Here is a 15,223-nt window from a genome sequence, read left to right as displayed (position 1 = left end):
ATTTCCAAAAACATTTATAAAGGGCGGTCCATGAACCACGTGGTCAGGGCAAAGATCACGGTTCACAAAAAAATTTACATTTTATTATGAACAAAAGACCACGCGGGTGAGAAGGTGGTGTTGGAATAATCAGAGAAATAACCACGTGGTTTATGGACAACCCCAAAGAATATTGCCTAGTGAATCTTTGGAAGATTATTAGAAAGAATCAATGAAAGAATTCCCTTGGGAATTTCTGGAGTGCTTGGCAAAATTAACTAAGGAATCCAAAATAAATTTTGGAAGATTTCCCAAAACCCTCGGAGATATTTCTGAAGAAATTCGTTGAAGAACTTTAGAACCAATCAATGATGTCCTAAAATTGTGTTGTGAAAATTATAAAGAGACATTTCTAGAGGAATCCCTGGAAAAAATCTAAAGCAATCCCTGAAGAAAATTTCCAAATGAATTCTTTGAACAGTTTTTGAAACAAATCTGAGAAAAATAAAAAATGGAGGAATCTATAGAGAAATTTCCGAAGAAATTCCTGGAGGAACGGGAAAAGGACTGTTTGAATGATTTTCTAAAAACCCTACGAAATAGTTTTTGAATATTTTTTTTTAATATCTGGACTGTAGATTAATTTCTTCAGCATTTCACGCAAAATTTTCTAAAAGAAGGTTTTTTGAAAATTTTCGAACGAAATCTTGAGGAATTTCGGACGGAAATTTCTTAGAACATATCAAGTGGATTTTTTTTTAAAGAATCCCTAGTGCTATTTCTAAAGGTGTTTTGCAAGATTTTCAGAAAAGGAAGTAGAAAGAATGTCTGAAGAATGTCCTTTTCTTGAAATAACCTTTCAGAAATTTCTGAAAAACAAAATTCCTAGAGGAATTTCTAAAGTATGTTCGTATTTTATAGATATCTGTGGTGGATTTTCTGAACCAACAAATTCAAAATATCAATAAAGAATTATTTTAGATATTTTGGGACAATCCCTTGTGGAATTTGAGAAGGAAAAATCGCTGAAGCAATCGCTAAAGAAAATTCCTAAATGAATCTTTGGGAGACTTTTTGCAAAAATTCGAGAACGAATTCCTGGAGGAATCCATGGATGTCAATGGCTATATTTCTGAAGGAATTTTTGGAAGATGTTCTGAAATCCCCTGGGAAGATTTCCTAGAAACGTCCCTGAAGAAATATTGTGGATAAATATCTAGAGAATTTTTAATGAAATTCTTTCAAAAAATGTTGAAGTAATCTTATATGAGATTTCTGAAAAAAATCATGGACAATTCTAGCCCATATTGTCCAACCGAGTTCTGCAGTGAAATTTCTTAAAAAAAATCCCCAGGGGAATTGGTTTCAAAAATCCTTGGGGAATCCCTGGAGGAATTCTTGGAAAAATTTTCGAAGGAATCCCTGAAAGAATTTTCGATAAAATGTAGGAAGATTTTTTGAAAACCTCCAGATGCGTTTCTGATAAATTATCTCTCTCTTTTTGGAAGACTTTCTAAACATATTTTAGAGGATTGTTCATTAGACGATGGCACAAATATCCCAAATGGAGGATAACGTGCCTCTGGTATCGGCCTTTTGAAACCCATTATAGCAATTTTAAATAATCGTGAGCAACAGGTAAATAATTATTCCGAAATATTTTCAGGCGACTAAAACTTAAACTAAATATATTTAAACAGTTGCTATATCCCGTTCCAGTCGAAAAAAAAAAACAAATCAAACAGTTACTATTAGTTCAAATTAATAGTCACAACTAGCGTCAAACGCTTGTGAACCACATTTTACGACTCCCTTTGAATCGTCAATGCCATTCACACAAATTCATTCAACCTTACTCGTTCCAGTTTTCGCCATCGCCATTCAAATGTTGTGTCTGATGTTTGTCGCTCACTCGCTCACAGAGCTTGAAATTTGTTTGCATTCCGCATTCCTCCCGCACAAAAAGTTATCTCACCATAGCTCGCCGGTTTCACAAGCTTTATGTGTTGAATGCGCTCACATCATTATTCCGTGTTGTAGTTATGTTATGAAGTTTTTTCTCGCAGCAGTTTTTGAGTTATTATCTACCACCTTTCGTCCTGTTTCTCGCCCGTTCAACTTCCCGTTCCACGTTGCACTTACACTTTTCGCTCCGCATCCGGTTAAAGCTCCGCAGGTTCACACCAGTCAGTGTCGAAACACGCTGCTGTTCCCGAACGAACTGGGACTTTTTGTGTGTGTGCTCACATGCACTGAATTTTCCACGTCGATGCACTGTTTTAATCCCTTAATCCTTTTTTAATTTAAATTCTCGCTTGCATTCACTATCACGTTCGGCGCCACCCACCAATGCGCTAGACTAGACAGCCAGGGAATCGAAGTGAAGCGCTGCGCATCGGACTTTTCAATTTCGCACACACCGAGTGAATATTTGCTGGCGATCAGCAACAACTCTCACCTGCAGGGTGGACCACAATGAGTTAGGACGGGAATTTCGAACTTTGTGGTCTGTGATGAAAGTTTTGGTAGTGAATATGAGCTTCTGAACATGTCAGCTCATTTGGTGCACGGGAAATACTGTTGAAAGCAACATCAGTTGTGGAAATCCATTTGACTGCGTTTTAGACACCAAGTTTTAACAAAGGTTCGAGTTTAACAAAGTCGTGAGTTCGATTCCACCGGAGCATGGCAAGCTTCTACATAAGCATTCATGATGAAGGACATTGAAGTATGAACGACATCATCCAAATCATTTCGAGTGCCAATAGATGATGACTATCCATGAAATTTGGTAGTAGAAAAATCAGTAGAGAGATCTCAGTTTATTTACCAGGAATTCCTGAAAGTAACAATCAAATATTTATGAGAGATAGTGCGATGGTCAGTACTCCTCATCTTACACATGTCAGATGGTTATTTCTTGAGCAGAGTGTTACATCTATCACTTTTTCGATAGCTAATATTATAAAGGTTGGGTGAATGCCTATTTTAAATGAATCAGTTGTTAGATCTTTTATGATATGCAGGAATGGTATCATATTGTTGACCCAATTTTTACAAACTTCTTTGAACGCAAAAAAAAGTCTTATTGACCAGAACCATATACATATACCTTCTTATTTAAAAACCTGAAATTCTTAATGGGCTTCTTAATGATACCCGAAAATAACTTCAAAGATTGTTTCCACGGACTCCACCAGGAATTTCTTTTATACATCTTTTATTCCTTTAAGCCTAGTATGCACCTGGTAAGAAAAGCACTCAAGAAAAAATCCCTCTCTTTACCAAAGGAATTTTGACAACTGATTAGTATGGGAGGAAATGTCAGTTTTCCTTGGGGAATAATTCTAGATTGAGTTTAAATAAGGGCGAAAGTAACATGAGAGAGTTCTCTTCATCGACTCTCTCTTCTGCAAATTAATGTGACAAGATGCAAATTCAATCAAACTTTTTTACACTTAGACGCTAGATTGCATCGCAAACTAGCGATTTATGACAAAAAAGTGCAACCATACTTGCATCTTGTCACTTTAATTTGAAGAAGAGAGAGTCAATGAAGAGAACTCGCTCATGTTACTTTCGCCCTTATTTAAACTCAATCTAGAATTATTCCCCAATCTAGAATTGAACGGAACATTTTTCCGCAAGGAAAAGTGTCAGCTCCATTTGATTTGCCCGGCAGGCGTTACGAGCGTTACACAATTTTTATTTCTTTTCAGCTGCGGACCGCTCAAGAAATTTTGACAACGAAATCATTTCTTGACCGTTTCTTGTCCTATCCTTTTCCACAGTACTTTTCAGGTGCGAACTACACTTTAGGAATTCCGAAACTTCTCTCGTAATTTCACTTGTAATTCCATCGGGAGTTCCTCTCGAAATTCCGACAGAAATGGCTGCTGTCAAATCATAGATGTTTTCCAGATATTCTTCCAGTAATTCTAGCCAGGATTCCTCCAGCAATATAGAGATTCCTTTAAAAATTCTCACAGTGAATCATGCTGACATACTACCAAATCGTTTGAGATTTTTCTAGGAATTTCAAAGCAATATTTAAAGTAATTTTCTGATCCTCCAGTGATTTCTAAGTCATTCCAGACAGGGGTCTCCAGTTAGCCTAGTGGTTAAGGCTATGGAACGCCAATCCGGAGACGGTGAGTTCGATTCCCGTTCCGGTCGGGAAAATTTTCTCGACACCCTGAGCATAATAGTGTATCATTGTACTTGCCTCACAATATACAAATTTATGCAATGACAGGCAAAGAAAGCCCTTCAATTTAAAACTGTGAAAGTGCTCAAAGAACACTAAGTTGAAGCGAGGCAGGCCAAGTCCCAGTGGAGACGTAGAGCCATGAAGAAGAAGAAGAAGAAGAAGAAGAAGAAGAAGATGATCCAGACATTTATCCAGGCAATGATGAGGGATTGACAAGGTATTTCTTCAAGAATTATTCCAGAGATTTCTCCAGCGATTTCTGTAAGGATTCTTAAAGGATTCGTGCAGTTATGCAATAATAAATTCCTCCAGGGATTTCTGCAGGATATCTCTAATATTACTTTCCTCAAGTGATACGAATCAGTTTAGCATTTCACGCCCAAAAAACAAGCATTTTGAAAATAAAAAAGAAAATCGGATTAAGTACTGTTCCTTTTAATTCCACTAAGAATTTGAATCCGTATTTGGACCTCAACTGTTAGGTCGTCTTCAGTGTCTACTTAACTCGACTGAAGAGATCCACCGCATTCCACACGTTTTATTCACCTTAGGTAAATATATAGTAACTTAATCAAGGTATGTTTTTTTAAGCTTGCAAAAGCTTATTTCTATATCATCCTCCACCATAGAATAGGTACATCATCATCAAGCATTTTTCACCGTTTGCCTCTTTGCAGTGATGTTAGTTGCTGAGTGTATTTCAGGCGGGTTGCAAGAGAGTCAACCTCGCTAAACAGATATGCATGATGTGCAAAGTGAGAGAATTCACTGTAGACAGGGTGCACTGCCTCTGAGCTAGGCGAAACGAATGGGATTTGTGACGTCGTGCCGTTCTTATACTTGAGCTTGTACGTACAGCAATAAAAGGTGAAGAAGAGAGTCATGACCAGGGATGCCAGATGATTTTTTGAAAAATGTGTATCGCACTTTTCAAAAATCTGTATCCCATACAAAATTTGGGAGAAAAATCTGTATCCCAAGCTCAAAAATCTGTATTTCATATAAAACAAAATCTGTACGGATGCTCATAATACAGATATTTATCTGTATAATACAGATAAATCTGTATATATGGCATCCCTTGTCATGACAATCACATCCATGTCAGTGGCGACGGTCGCAAAACGAAGGTTGACGACTGACGCGAAAGGAATTCAGTGTTTTCTGGTGTTTGCGACTGTAGATACTCTACTAAGTCTATTCGAGAAAGCGAACCAGAAAGCGCAAGGACAGAGTGATACAAGTTTGGTTTTTATCAGTGTTGATGTGACTTTATGGTGATGATCTAAGTCAGTGCTGGTGATGGTTCACGGTTCTGATGAAGGTGACAAAATGCATCACTGAACTTTCAAATGAATCATTGACTTTTTGTTTTTCAATGATCGTTTGCCTAGCTATTTCGAATCATAAAGTGTCCACTGAATCAAATTTCAACTATCGTGCATTATCAGTATTTAATGTCGCAACCTGTATTTGTTGCGACAATCCATCCAATGCGACATATCTTTGTACCAACTTTAACATAATAGCATAAAGATCATTCACCACGTGTTTAGAGATGCAAGTTCTGAGACATCTCCGGATGAGATTCTCTACGAGATTCCACCAGGCTACCGGAACTTTTCCCGGATGTTGTATCGGTGTTTCTTCTGGGATTTCTATAGCAGCTACTCTGGGAATTTCTATCTGAGGTCTTCTACTAAATAGCTCCCCATACTCTTCCTGGGATTGTTCTTGGAGTTCTTTTCGGGGCTTGTCTTGGATGTTATCCAGAGTCCGTTTCTGTGTTTCCTTCTGTATTTCTATCAGAGTATCTGGAGAATGATTTTGGATTTTTTTTAATCTCTAAAGGAACTCCTGCTAATGTATCGCAACACTTTGGAAAAATATCTCGCAAAAAAAACTCCAGGGTTTACCATGAATTGCGGAAAATTCCAAGGGGCTTCCTTATTTCTCCTGGAGTTCTTCCTGAGACATCTTCAGAACGCCGGCTTCAGAGGCATGTTAATCTTTTAATCTTATCCGGAGATTATTTTGGGATTTCTCCCAAGATTTCTGCAGAGTTTTCCCGAACATTTCTTTTGAAGATCCTGCAGAGACTTTCACAATTGTTTCTCCGGGATTTTCCCTGCAAAAATTCCTGACGTTTGTTCAGAATTCCTCCGCAAGCGTTTCTCAGAATTTGTCCGAAAAATCCTTGCAAGATTTTTCACAGTGGCTTCCCAGAGATTGTTTTCGGAACTTCTTCCGAAGTTTCTGCTGGAGATTTTCCGGGATATCTCGTGAAGGTTTCACTTGGAGGTTGTCCGGCATTCGTTTCTGTTTTCCTTCATATATTTCTATCAAAGTATCTCCCAACCCCAGGATTTCTGCAGGAGTTGTTACTGGAAGAAGTAACCCCGTGGTTTCAAGAGAAATTACTTCAAGGTTACATCCGAAGGTTCCGAAGGAGTTTTTCCTGAAGATCATCCCGAGATTCTTGCAGAGTTTTCTCTGTTATATATTCCAGATTTCCTTCAGGCACTTGTACACGTTTTTCGAGATTTCCACTGGAAATCCTTGAATGATTTCTCTCGGTAGTTCTCCAAGGAATGCTTCCAGTGTTCTTTACGGGATTTCTGGTGGAGTTCCTTCTGATATTCTTCCACAGCTTCTCTTGGGATTTTTTTTCCGAAGGTTTACCAAAATTTAGAAAGCAAGTCTTTCCCAGATTTCTCATAGAGATTTCTTATAGAGGTTTCCAGATTTCTGCAGAGTTTTCCCAAATTTCTGTCGGAGATCCTCCTGCGACTTTCACAATTGTTTCTGCCGGGATTTATCCATTATTTCCTCCTAGAACTCCTCTCGAAGTTTGTCTAAGAATTTGTCTGGGAAGCCCATGCGGGATGTCTGTCAGTGGTTTCCCAGGGATTGCTTTCGGAGTTCCTTTTGGAGTTTATGCTGGAGTTTTTTTTTTCCTTATATATCTGTCATAATTCATCCACGATTTTTTCCGATATTTCTTGCTGAGACCCTTCTGGTATTTTCTTTTTTTTTTTTTTTGTTTAGAGAGACTTTACCGTTCTCGGCATTCGTCTCCTTCCGGTATTTCTCATAGACGTTTCGCTTGAAAGTTATCCGGAATCATTTTCTTTTTTCCTCCCTGTATTCCTAACAAAGTTTCTCTTAGAATTTCTTCATGAGTGGTTATACGATATTTTTCCACAACTTTTTCTTCGACAACTCATCCCCTTTTTAACGCTGGTTTTCCAGAATTTCTCGCAAGAGTTTTTCCGGGTTTTCTCATAGAAGTTTCTCAAGGAGTCTTACGGGGTATGACTGGATTCACGTGAAACTTGGTATTTTTCGGCTTTCAGTCACAGAAATGCGTTGATTAGCTTAGATCATCACCAACCAACCACAGGTTGTAAACGATGGCGATGATCTAAAATATTCAACGCATTTCTGTGACTGGAAACCGAAAAATACTAAGGCCGTTTTTCTTTTGCTCCCGACTTCGGTTTCGCTTGTACTGAAGTTTTTTTGACGTTGTTTGTTAACACATTTTCCGCCAATCCAGTTCCAACTCAGGTTAAAAAATAAAAACGGCATAAGTTTATAAGGAGGTTATCCTGAATCCGTCTCTGTGTTCCTTTTTGTATTTCTATCAAAGTTTCTTCCGTAGATTCTGTTCAGATTTCTTCTGACGATCATCCCTAGATTGTTTCCAGAGTTACTCCCGGGCCAGTCATCATATCCCGGGATAAAATGCAGATATTGCCAGGATTTCTCCACTATTTCCTTCTGGAATTTCTCTGTAAGTATTTCTCGGAATTTATCCGGGAAATCTTTGCGGGAATGCTATTCGTGGTTCTCCAGGGATTCTTTATGGAGTCCTTTTCGAGGCAAAGGGGCTGTCCATAAACCATGTGGTCAGGGGGGGTTCGGCCAATGATCATTTTGTATGGACAAATTTAAAATTTTGTATGGACAAATGACCACGCGGAGGGGGTTGAAAAGTCCCAAAAAAAATGACCACGTGGTTTATGGACAGCCCCAAAGCCTTGGGTTCTTAGTTGTTTATCTCTAACAGATCTTTCCGGGATTTCTTCTGAATATTTTTCGAGTACTTCTTGCGGAGATCCCCCCGAGATTTCGCATCGAGATTTTCCGTGATTTCTGCGGTTCATTTTAAAATTCCTACCGCAACTGTTGTGAAATTTATTTAATAGTTGGAGCTGGCATTTCTTCAAAGGCTGCTTCCGGAATATCTCCCGAAGCTCCCGGGGATCATTTGTGGTATGTTTTCTAAAGTTTCTCTCGTTCTTCACAAAACTTTCTAGCGCAAAATTCGATGATAACCTCTAGACATTCTTGTGAATAATGAGAGGATTCCTCCTGGAATTCCTCCAGTGAAAGTAAATTAATACTGTGGAGAGTCGAAATTAATTAACATCAAAGCTTCTGAGATGGTTACAGAACAACTTCAAACTGATATCGTCGAAACAAAAACATGACGCTGTCTGCAAGCTAATTCCAGCATCGCAGGGACCCTGACGACGGGAACAATAAAACATCATCCAAGCGCTTCACTTCATTCGTCACTCTTACTGCTTTCTTCGTCACAACGACGCTGATTCGAGTCATTTTCACATCGAATGGGTTTCAATTGAAGGTTCTATAAAGCCTAAAATGAATGTTTGCTACATTTCTCACGGATAACTGATACATTGAAATAGGCATAATAAAAATTAACTTTACACACTGTCAGTCATCAGCAATCATCAATTTTTCAAAAGCAGTTTTCTTGCTAGGAATCCAAAAACCATCCATGAAACATATGTCACTGTTATCCAGATGCTGAATAGAGTACAGTGATAAATTTTCATTAAAATTGATTGTGATTTCAGCGAAAAAACTGATTTTGTTTGTATGGTAAAGGATGATGGTTTGTTTCTTCTTAACCGATAAAGTTTCTTCTTACCTGAACTTTAGGCTACTGAGGGAGAATGGGACAAGGGATGGAATGGGATTAGGAAAGGGAAAGGTGATGAAATAGGAGGGGGTGCCCTAGAGGAGGGAATGAACGCATAAGAGCAACAAGAGCTCATAGCCCACACCACAACAGTTTTAATCAGTGCGCTGAAAAGGACACTGTAAAACGCATACGCGTAAAGAGAGCCTATAGCTCATTGGTGGTAGCTTGTGACGTCATGCGACTTTCAATATGACATTGAAAGGCACGTCATCGAAAGCATCCTCAATATTCAGGAAATCACCCAAGCAAAAACCTACGTTTGAGCGAGTGCTTTCTTGAAAACGTATACAACTTTGTGTAAAAGAGTCACTGTGGACATCACATATTGGGAGGCATGTGAGTTCACATGAATAGGCATGTTAGCCAGACGAACATCACAGACGTGATAATCGACAATGCGTTTCAAACATTTCAGAAAGAATGAGGTAACCAGATAAATCTGGAACTCATTCCTTCTTTATACAACGCACGCGCACTTTCGGGATAAAACTATGGAGTAATTTCACGCCATGAAAATACGCAATAGAAAACTACAAGAGTTCAAAACATGTTTGAAATACTCAAATCCGTTTGGAGAGACATAGGACAAAAACTCATTTGCTCCTGGAGATTCGAAGTAAGCAGAGCTTCTTAGTGCCCATTAAATCGATTCAATAGCTACAATCCTCGAGGCAAAAGCTAGAAATTTGTAGCTGTACAAAAGACTGGTTTATCCGAAGATATTTTGAGCTTGAACAGGTCAGAGTTCCATTCAGGAATACCTCTTGTGGTCCACACAGACCGCAGCAGGACAAGCTTCATTCAAAGCAATAGTTATGGTATACCACAATGGAGTGTATTGTAGTAACCAAACCACAATGAAACACTCTTGGAGTAGCAATGGAAGCGAGTTATCCATAAATGTGGTCGCAATCAATTAGTGCAGGTTCCCTAGTCTGTTGAGCAGGGACGCCTGAATACGCAAAGTTTGCGAAGGAACACTCAAAAGTGATAAGAAAGTCATATGAAGACTCCTCATCCGACACATGCCAATCAGTCAACTCATGAAAAATTCTGCTCATGCAGAGTTGGGTTGGGTGCAATTCTATGTTAAGTTATCCATGAACTGAAGCATCTCAAATGCCAAATATCAGCAAAATGATGCTGAAAACAAGAGCTTGTTTGAAGGCATCCATAAGGAAAGGTTGAAACATACTGTTACCGTTATTCTAAAATATAGCATGCTCGAGGCACGACAATTCATTTATAATGAAAGATGCAAAACTGGGTTCACAAGGTAACCTATACAGAAGTAACCCTACGAAAACGAGCTTTTTTAAGTAGAGCCACTTACAAGGTTGCGACCATTCATTTGCAAAGATTTACATTCATTTGCTATTATCTCAGTTCAGAAGCATGCTATCGAAAAACAATGTATGGATGACTTTAACCTTGTTGTTTTATCTGAAAGTTTGCCGAATAACATTGGGGTCGCAAACGTATACCAAAGTCGTGAGCGAGCTGTGAAGGCAACTCTCCACGCGGTGAATGTAAATTTCATTCACGCAGTGGACAGTTGCATTCACAGCTCGCTTATGACTTTGGAATGCGTGTGCAACCCCAATGTTATTCGACAAACTTTCAGATAAAACTACAAGGTTAAATTTATCCATACATTGTTTTTCGATAGCATGTTTCTGAACTGAGATAATAGCAAATGAATGTAAATCTTTGCAAATGAATGGTTGCAACCTTGGCCACTTAGGCTACACACGCTTTTTACGCTGAAAATTGATCTGAGGTTTCCTAGCCGTAGCCACTACCCAAACTAGACAGAATTACACTCATCACAATCACAGCACAAAAAGGAAACATCAACGACAAACCAAATCAGTGAAAAACGCCAATGGCAAAACGCATTAAGTGAACCTATAAAGGTAGTAATGAAAGTAATTTACAACATTTGAATAATCCCGCCCTTATTTAGCCTCAAACTTGAGACTTAAGAAGGGCAACTGATTATCTCAGAGAAACACAAGGTCCACTGCACCATTGCTCCGGTTAGCGCAGTAAGGGCGTAATACTGTGGAGGACGCCCTAATTCTCCGCAGGTTCCGTTTGTGGTTAGGTTTTTATTAGACCCCCCTAACCATTCATTCCTTGGCACGGTAAGCATAAAGCCGCATAACACCATGAATTAGGGGTCACCTGTTGGTGGACTCTTACCACTGGATCAGGCGGTCTGTAGTGTTATTCTTAGCCAATTGAGACAACCACTACACACTACCGTCTACCCCCGTTGGTTTGAACGACACCGCATGCAAACCAACGGGGTTCATTTTTTAATTTGAACTTCTAGCAACCCTGTGGCCATCGAAAAACACACTGATGGTAACCCTTTTTGCTATTTTGTTTTGATTCTGCGTTCCGTTTCACCCCGTTCCATGAGCAGAATGACGTTTGAAGCATTTTTAGTTTGAACGATGTACAGATTAGCGGGGGTCAAATTAAAAAGTGTTCAGATTAGATGCGGTCAAACCAACGAGGGTAGACGGTACACAGCTATCTAGGCTGATCGAGAAAAGAAGTTAACATGACGGTCAACTTCTAAACGACCCCGAACAGCCCGACAGGGGGTTCCTAGAAAATCCCTGAAGAAACTCTTGCAATAGTGTTGTAGGTAAAACTAGTAAAAGTTTTGAAAGAACCTTTGAGGAAGTTTCCCAGAAGAAATCCATAATCCTGGATTGAATTCCACCGTGAACGTATCTCTGAAGAAACTCCTTGAGAGAACACTTGGTTTTACGTGCTTTCTTCAGAACAACATTATTCAAACATCCAGGTTTATATTGGCTCCGATCGTTTTTAATTGAAATTGCTTAATTTCGAATGTAGTTTCCGGACTTCAGTTAAGTATGACGATTTTAACGGATTTCTAACATTCCAACCAAACCAAACCAAGCAACCAAAAATAGTAGCAAAATCCGTTTTTTTTTCGCATCAAATTCGCTGCAAAACTCCATTCAAATTCATGTTTCACAAATAGTATTTATGACGAACGCCGTAGTAAACTCATATTGATTGATTTGTCTTTATTAGAGAGACTTTCAGCCCTTGGCTGGTTCGTCTCTTTAAACTCATATTTAAAACTGTTTGGTAATACGGCATAATTTAGAGTTGACCTTTTTATATTTGTTAGTGTTAATAAGCGATTTCCAAACTCTTATTGCCAATACTTCCATGCACCAAACATGCTGAAGTTTCCGAAGTTCCTATTTACCTTTATAGTTTTTATGTTGTTGTTTGAATTTGAAATCCCCGATTTTTCACTTTTCGCAATAAACTTGGATCACTCTATAATCCTATCCACTGTTATAAAGAATGGCACGCAATCGACTCACAAGGCCAAAAATCAGCAAACTCAGCCGGGCATCCGCCAATGACAGCACTCGGGGTAGATTAACACTTTATGTATTTCGACCAAACTTAATTCCACACACTTTTTTCCGCACCGATTCTCACTCCCCACTCACCAGGCGATGTCACTCTGAGTAAGATACCTGCTTTATGCACGGCAGCGCTGTCGTTTAATATCCCAAATTGTTTCACACCGCTGTTTTTAATTCTTCCTTTTTTATGTGCCAACACCAGGACTCGACGACGTCAATGACCACGGGCTCAGACACAAAAGCGCACTTCAAACTGTAATCCACCAAATGTCAGATGATCTCAGCCAACGTAGCGGCAGGAAAACGGAAAAGCGCAAATCCGACGACGACAGTGTCAAATTCCTCCAAAGTTGACCACAAGGAATTGTCATCCCTATCCCACCAATGCAATGTTTTCGTACCCAGCATAACAGCGGCTCAAGCGTAGGGCTCAAGCTGACAACCTATCTCTCAACACAGCAGCATAATTTTAATGCTGGGTAAGAAAACAAGAAGACCATAACAGTCCCCTGGTTGACCAACTGACAGACAGACACACAGAGAGTCAGAAGAACAATCCTTCCTACAGTGCAGTGCAGTCAGTCAGTGTATGATCTCTATCCGTCAACACTCCGAGTGGGCTAAGCCAAACCGAGGACGAGCTGTAGACCGAGAAAAGTCCAAACTGCTACTGAGTGGAAAAACGGCCAGTACCAAAAGTAAAAAGGATCCCCGAGTTGAATCGCACGCACTATGGTAGGGAAGGAATCGCTCGAAAAATTTATTCGGGAAAAACTCGGTTCGGTTGTGGTGAGCATAAAAACAGGATACCCACCGACAAGCATGTTGCATCATCATCGTCATCATCAACGTTGGTGTTCTCTCTCTCGGCAAAATGCCGGAAAGAATGCGCTCCTCATCAAAAGAAGGAAAAACTCTCGCTCTGTTTGTGCTGGAACAGATTGTAACCGGGAAAATCGAGAGGCAATTTTTATGCGATGAGAAAAGTTTTCCCTACTGAGAGAGCGAAAGGGATAAATTATCTCTCCCGAATGGTTGGGACTAAAACAAGCTTAGAGAAGTGAAACAAAACAGAGAGGATCTAGACCACGTGCGTTTTGTTTTCCCCCGATAGTTTCAATGCTTTCCACTTACAGTTTGGTTTGATGCTTGTTCGTTGAGAGGATTGATGCTATGCCATGTGCGATTAGGGTTCGATGATATGTTGCATGCAGGCAGGAGTTCTCTCGCTCTCTAACCCACCGCAAAGGGTGGAATTTGTTGCGTGAGATGCCGGTATGCAACAGATTTTCTAGTTTTGTTTTGCTCTAACTGTGGATGTGGAAAACATGACACAACAATAATCACGTAAAGAAATAAATTGTAAACACAATTAAAGCCTGTATCTGCAATAATCGGGACACAGAAATACAGCTATTACTCTGGAACATATACATTAAAATTGCTCAAATTTGGCCTAAGACCAAGCCCACCCGTGGGCTTAATACTACACACGCAACAGCACGTCGTTAACGATTTTTAATTTCGTTATCAACCCATTTTCGCACCGGTCGTTCGTTTCCATGTGAGTAAAATAATGATCGGTCGCCTTTGCGCACCGGTGGTCTCTATTCTCTCCGTACCATCGTTTTTTTGCACTTCTGTAAATCATCGCAATATTTTGTGTATTTCTATGGGGTTAGTGCAAATCTTATTCAGTATAATAATTTGTGCTCATGTTATGAAAGATGGGGTTTTGGATAAGACTGAAAACTGTTAGAAAAATTGAATTCAAATAAATAATTCCCTTGGAGATTTGTACCAGTTTTGGTGCGTTTAAAGATATCATTTTCTCAATCATTTATAATTGTATTTAATCCCGGAATTCAAGCAATCTTTTTTTTAAATTATATGTTTATATGTTTGTTGCTTACTGTATGACTTGTAGGTTGAAATTTTATCTAAAATAATATCCATCTCTTCAATATTTATGTTGCCTTTCTCGCAAGAAATTTATCTGAATTTGAGATTATGAGCATCTTTTTTAATAATTAGGTTTATTGAATAATTACATCCCTTGCATTTCCAACACATTTATAACGTAGTTGTCTCCTTTACAACTTCGCGTAGGTCAAGATTCTTGAATCCTGGTCATAGTAGACGCTGTCTTCTAACAGTCTGCGATAAGTTTGCGCAACCTTTTTTCATTAACGTGTATTTTAACATCCGCTAATTCTATACTCAGTCACAACCTTTTAGTTACAAAGCATCACTCGCAAATCTTAATATATTGCGATCTTTTGGATGCTGGTATATGAATATTTTGTTGGAAGCAGATTGTATGCGCTTGAAGTAGACTGCGTATTTGTCAAAGTACATAATGAGCCCACTCTCCTTTTTGGCACTTCATACAACAATTGTTGTATATGAACATCCAATGCCTTGCTTTTTCTATAACGAGGAACCTACAATATGGCAGTCCTGCACACCGCCTATTTTAATTGGTGAAACTTGGCAGCTCGACTACATTTTTGCCTTTCTCGTACACTAAGTGTACTGGAAAGGCTATATGTTCACTCCAAAAATGACTTTTCGATAGAAGGCCCGGAG

General features: G+C 39.2%; 1 protein-coding gene across 7 annotated transcripts in view; it reads right to left on the bottom strand.

Moving 5' to 3' along the window:
- The window catches only part of LOC109410678 (protein amalgam), a 373,824-nt gene extending 360,533 nt beyond the window's left edge, over positions 1 to 13,291 (bottom strand). The window contains exons 1-2 of one of the 7 annotated variants that reach the window (XM_062856460.1): positions 13,161 to 13,291; positions 12,466 to 12,887 (exon numbers count right to left, since the gene is read on the bottom strand). The gene's annotated coding sequence lies outside the window, so the exon portion shown is untranslated. Of the gene's footprint in view, positions 1 to 2,121; positions 2,438 to 12,465; positions 13,021 to 13,160 lie in introns of those variants that run through there. The other 6 variants (XM_062856461.1, XM_062856459.1, XM_029875829.2 and 3 more) reach the window with 6 other exon arrangements.
- Between the last annotated feature and the right edge of the window lie 1,932 nt (positions 13,292 to 15,223).

The sequence above is a fragment of the Aedes albopictus genome, chromosome 3 (genome assembly GCF_035046485.1).
Source record: "Aedes albopictus strain Foshan chromosome 3, AalbF5, whole genome shotgun sequence".
Taxonomy (NCBI): domain Eukaryota; kingdom Metazoa; phylum Arthropoda; class Insecta; order Diptera; family Culicidae; genus Aedes; species Aedes albopictus.
The sequence above is the reverse complement of the archived record's forward strand: the minus strand, read 5'-3'. Positions and strand labels throughout refer to the sequence as shown.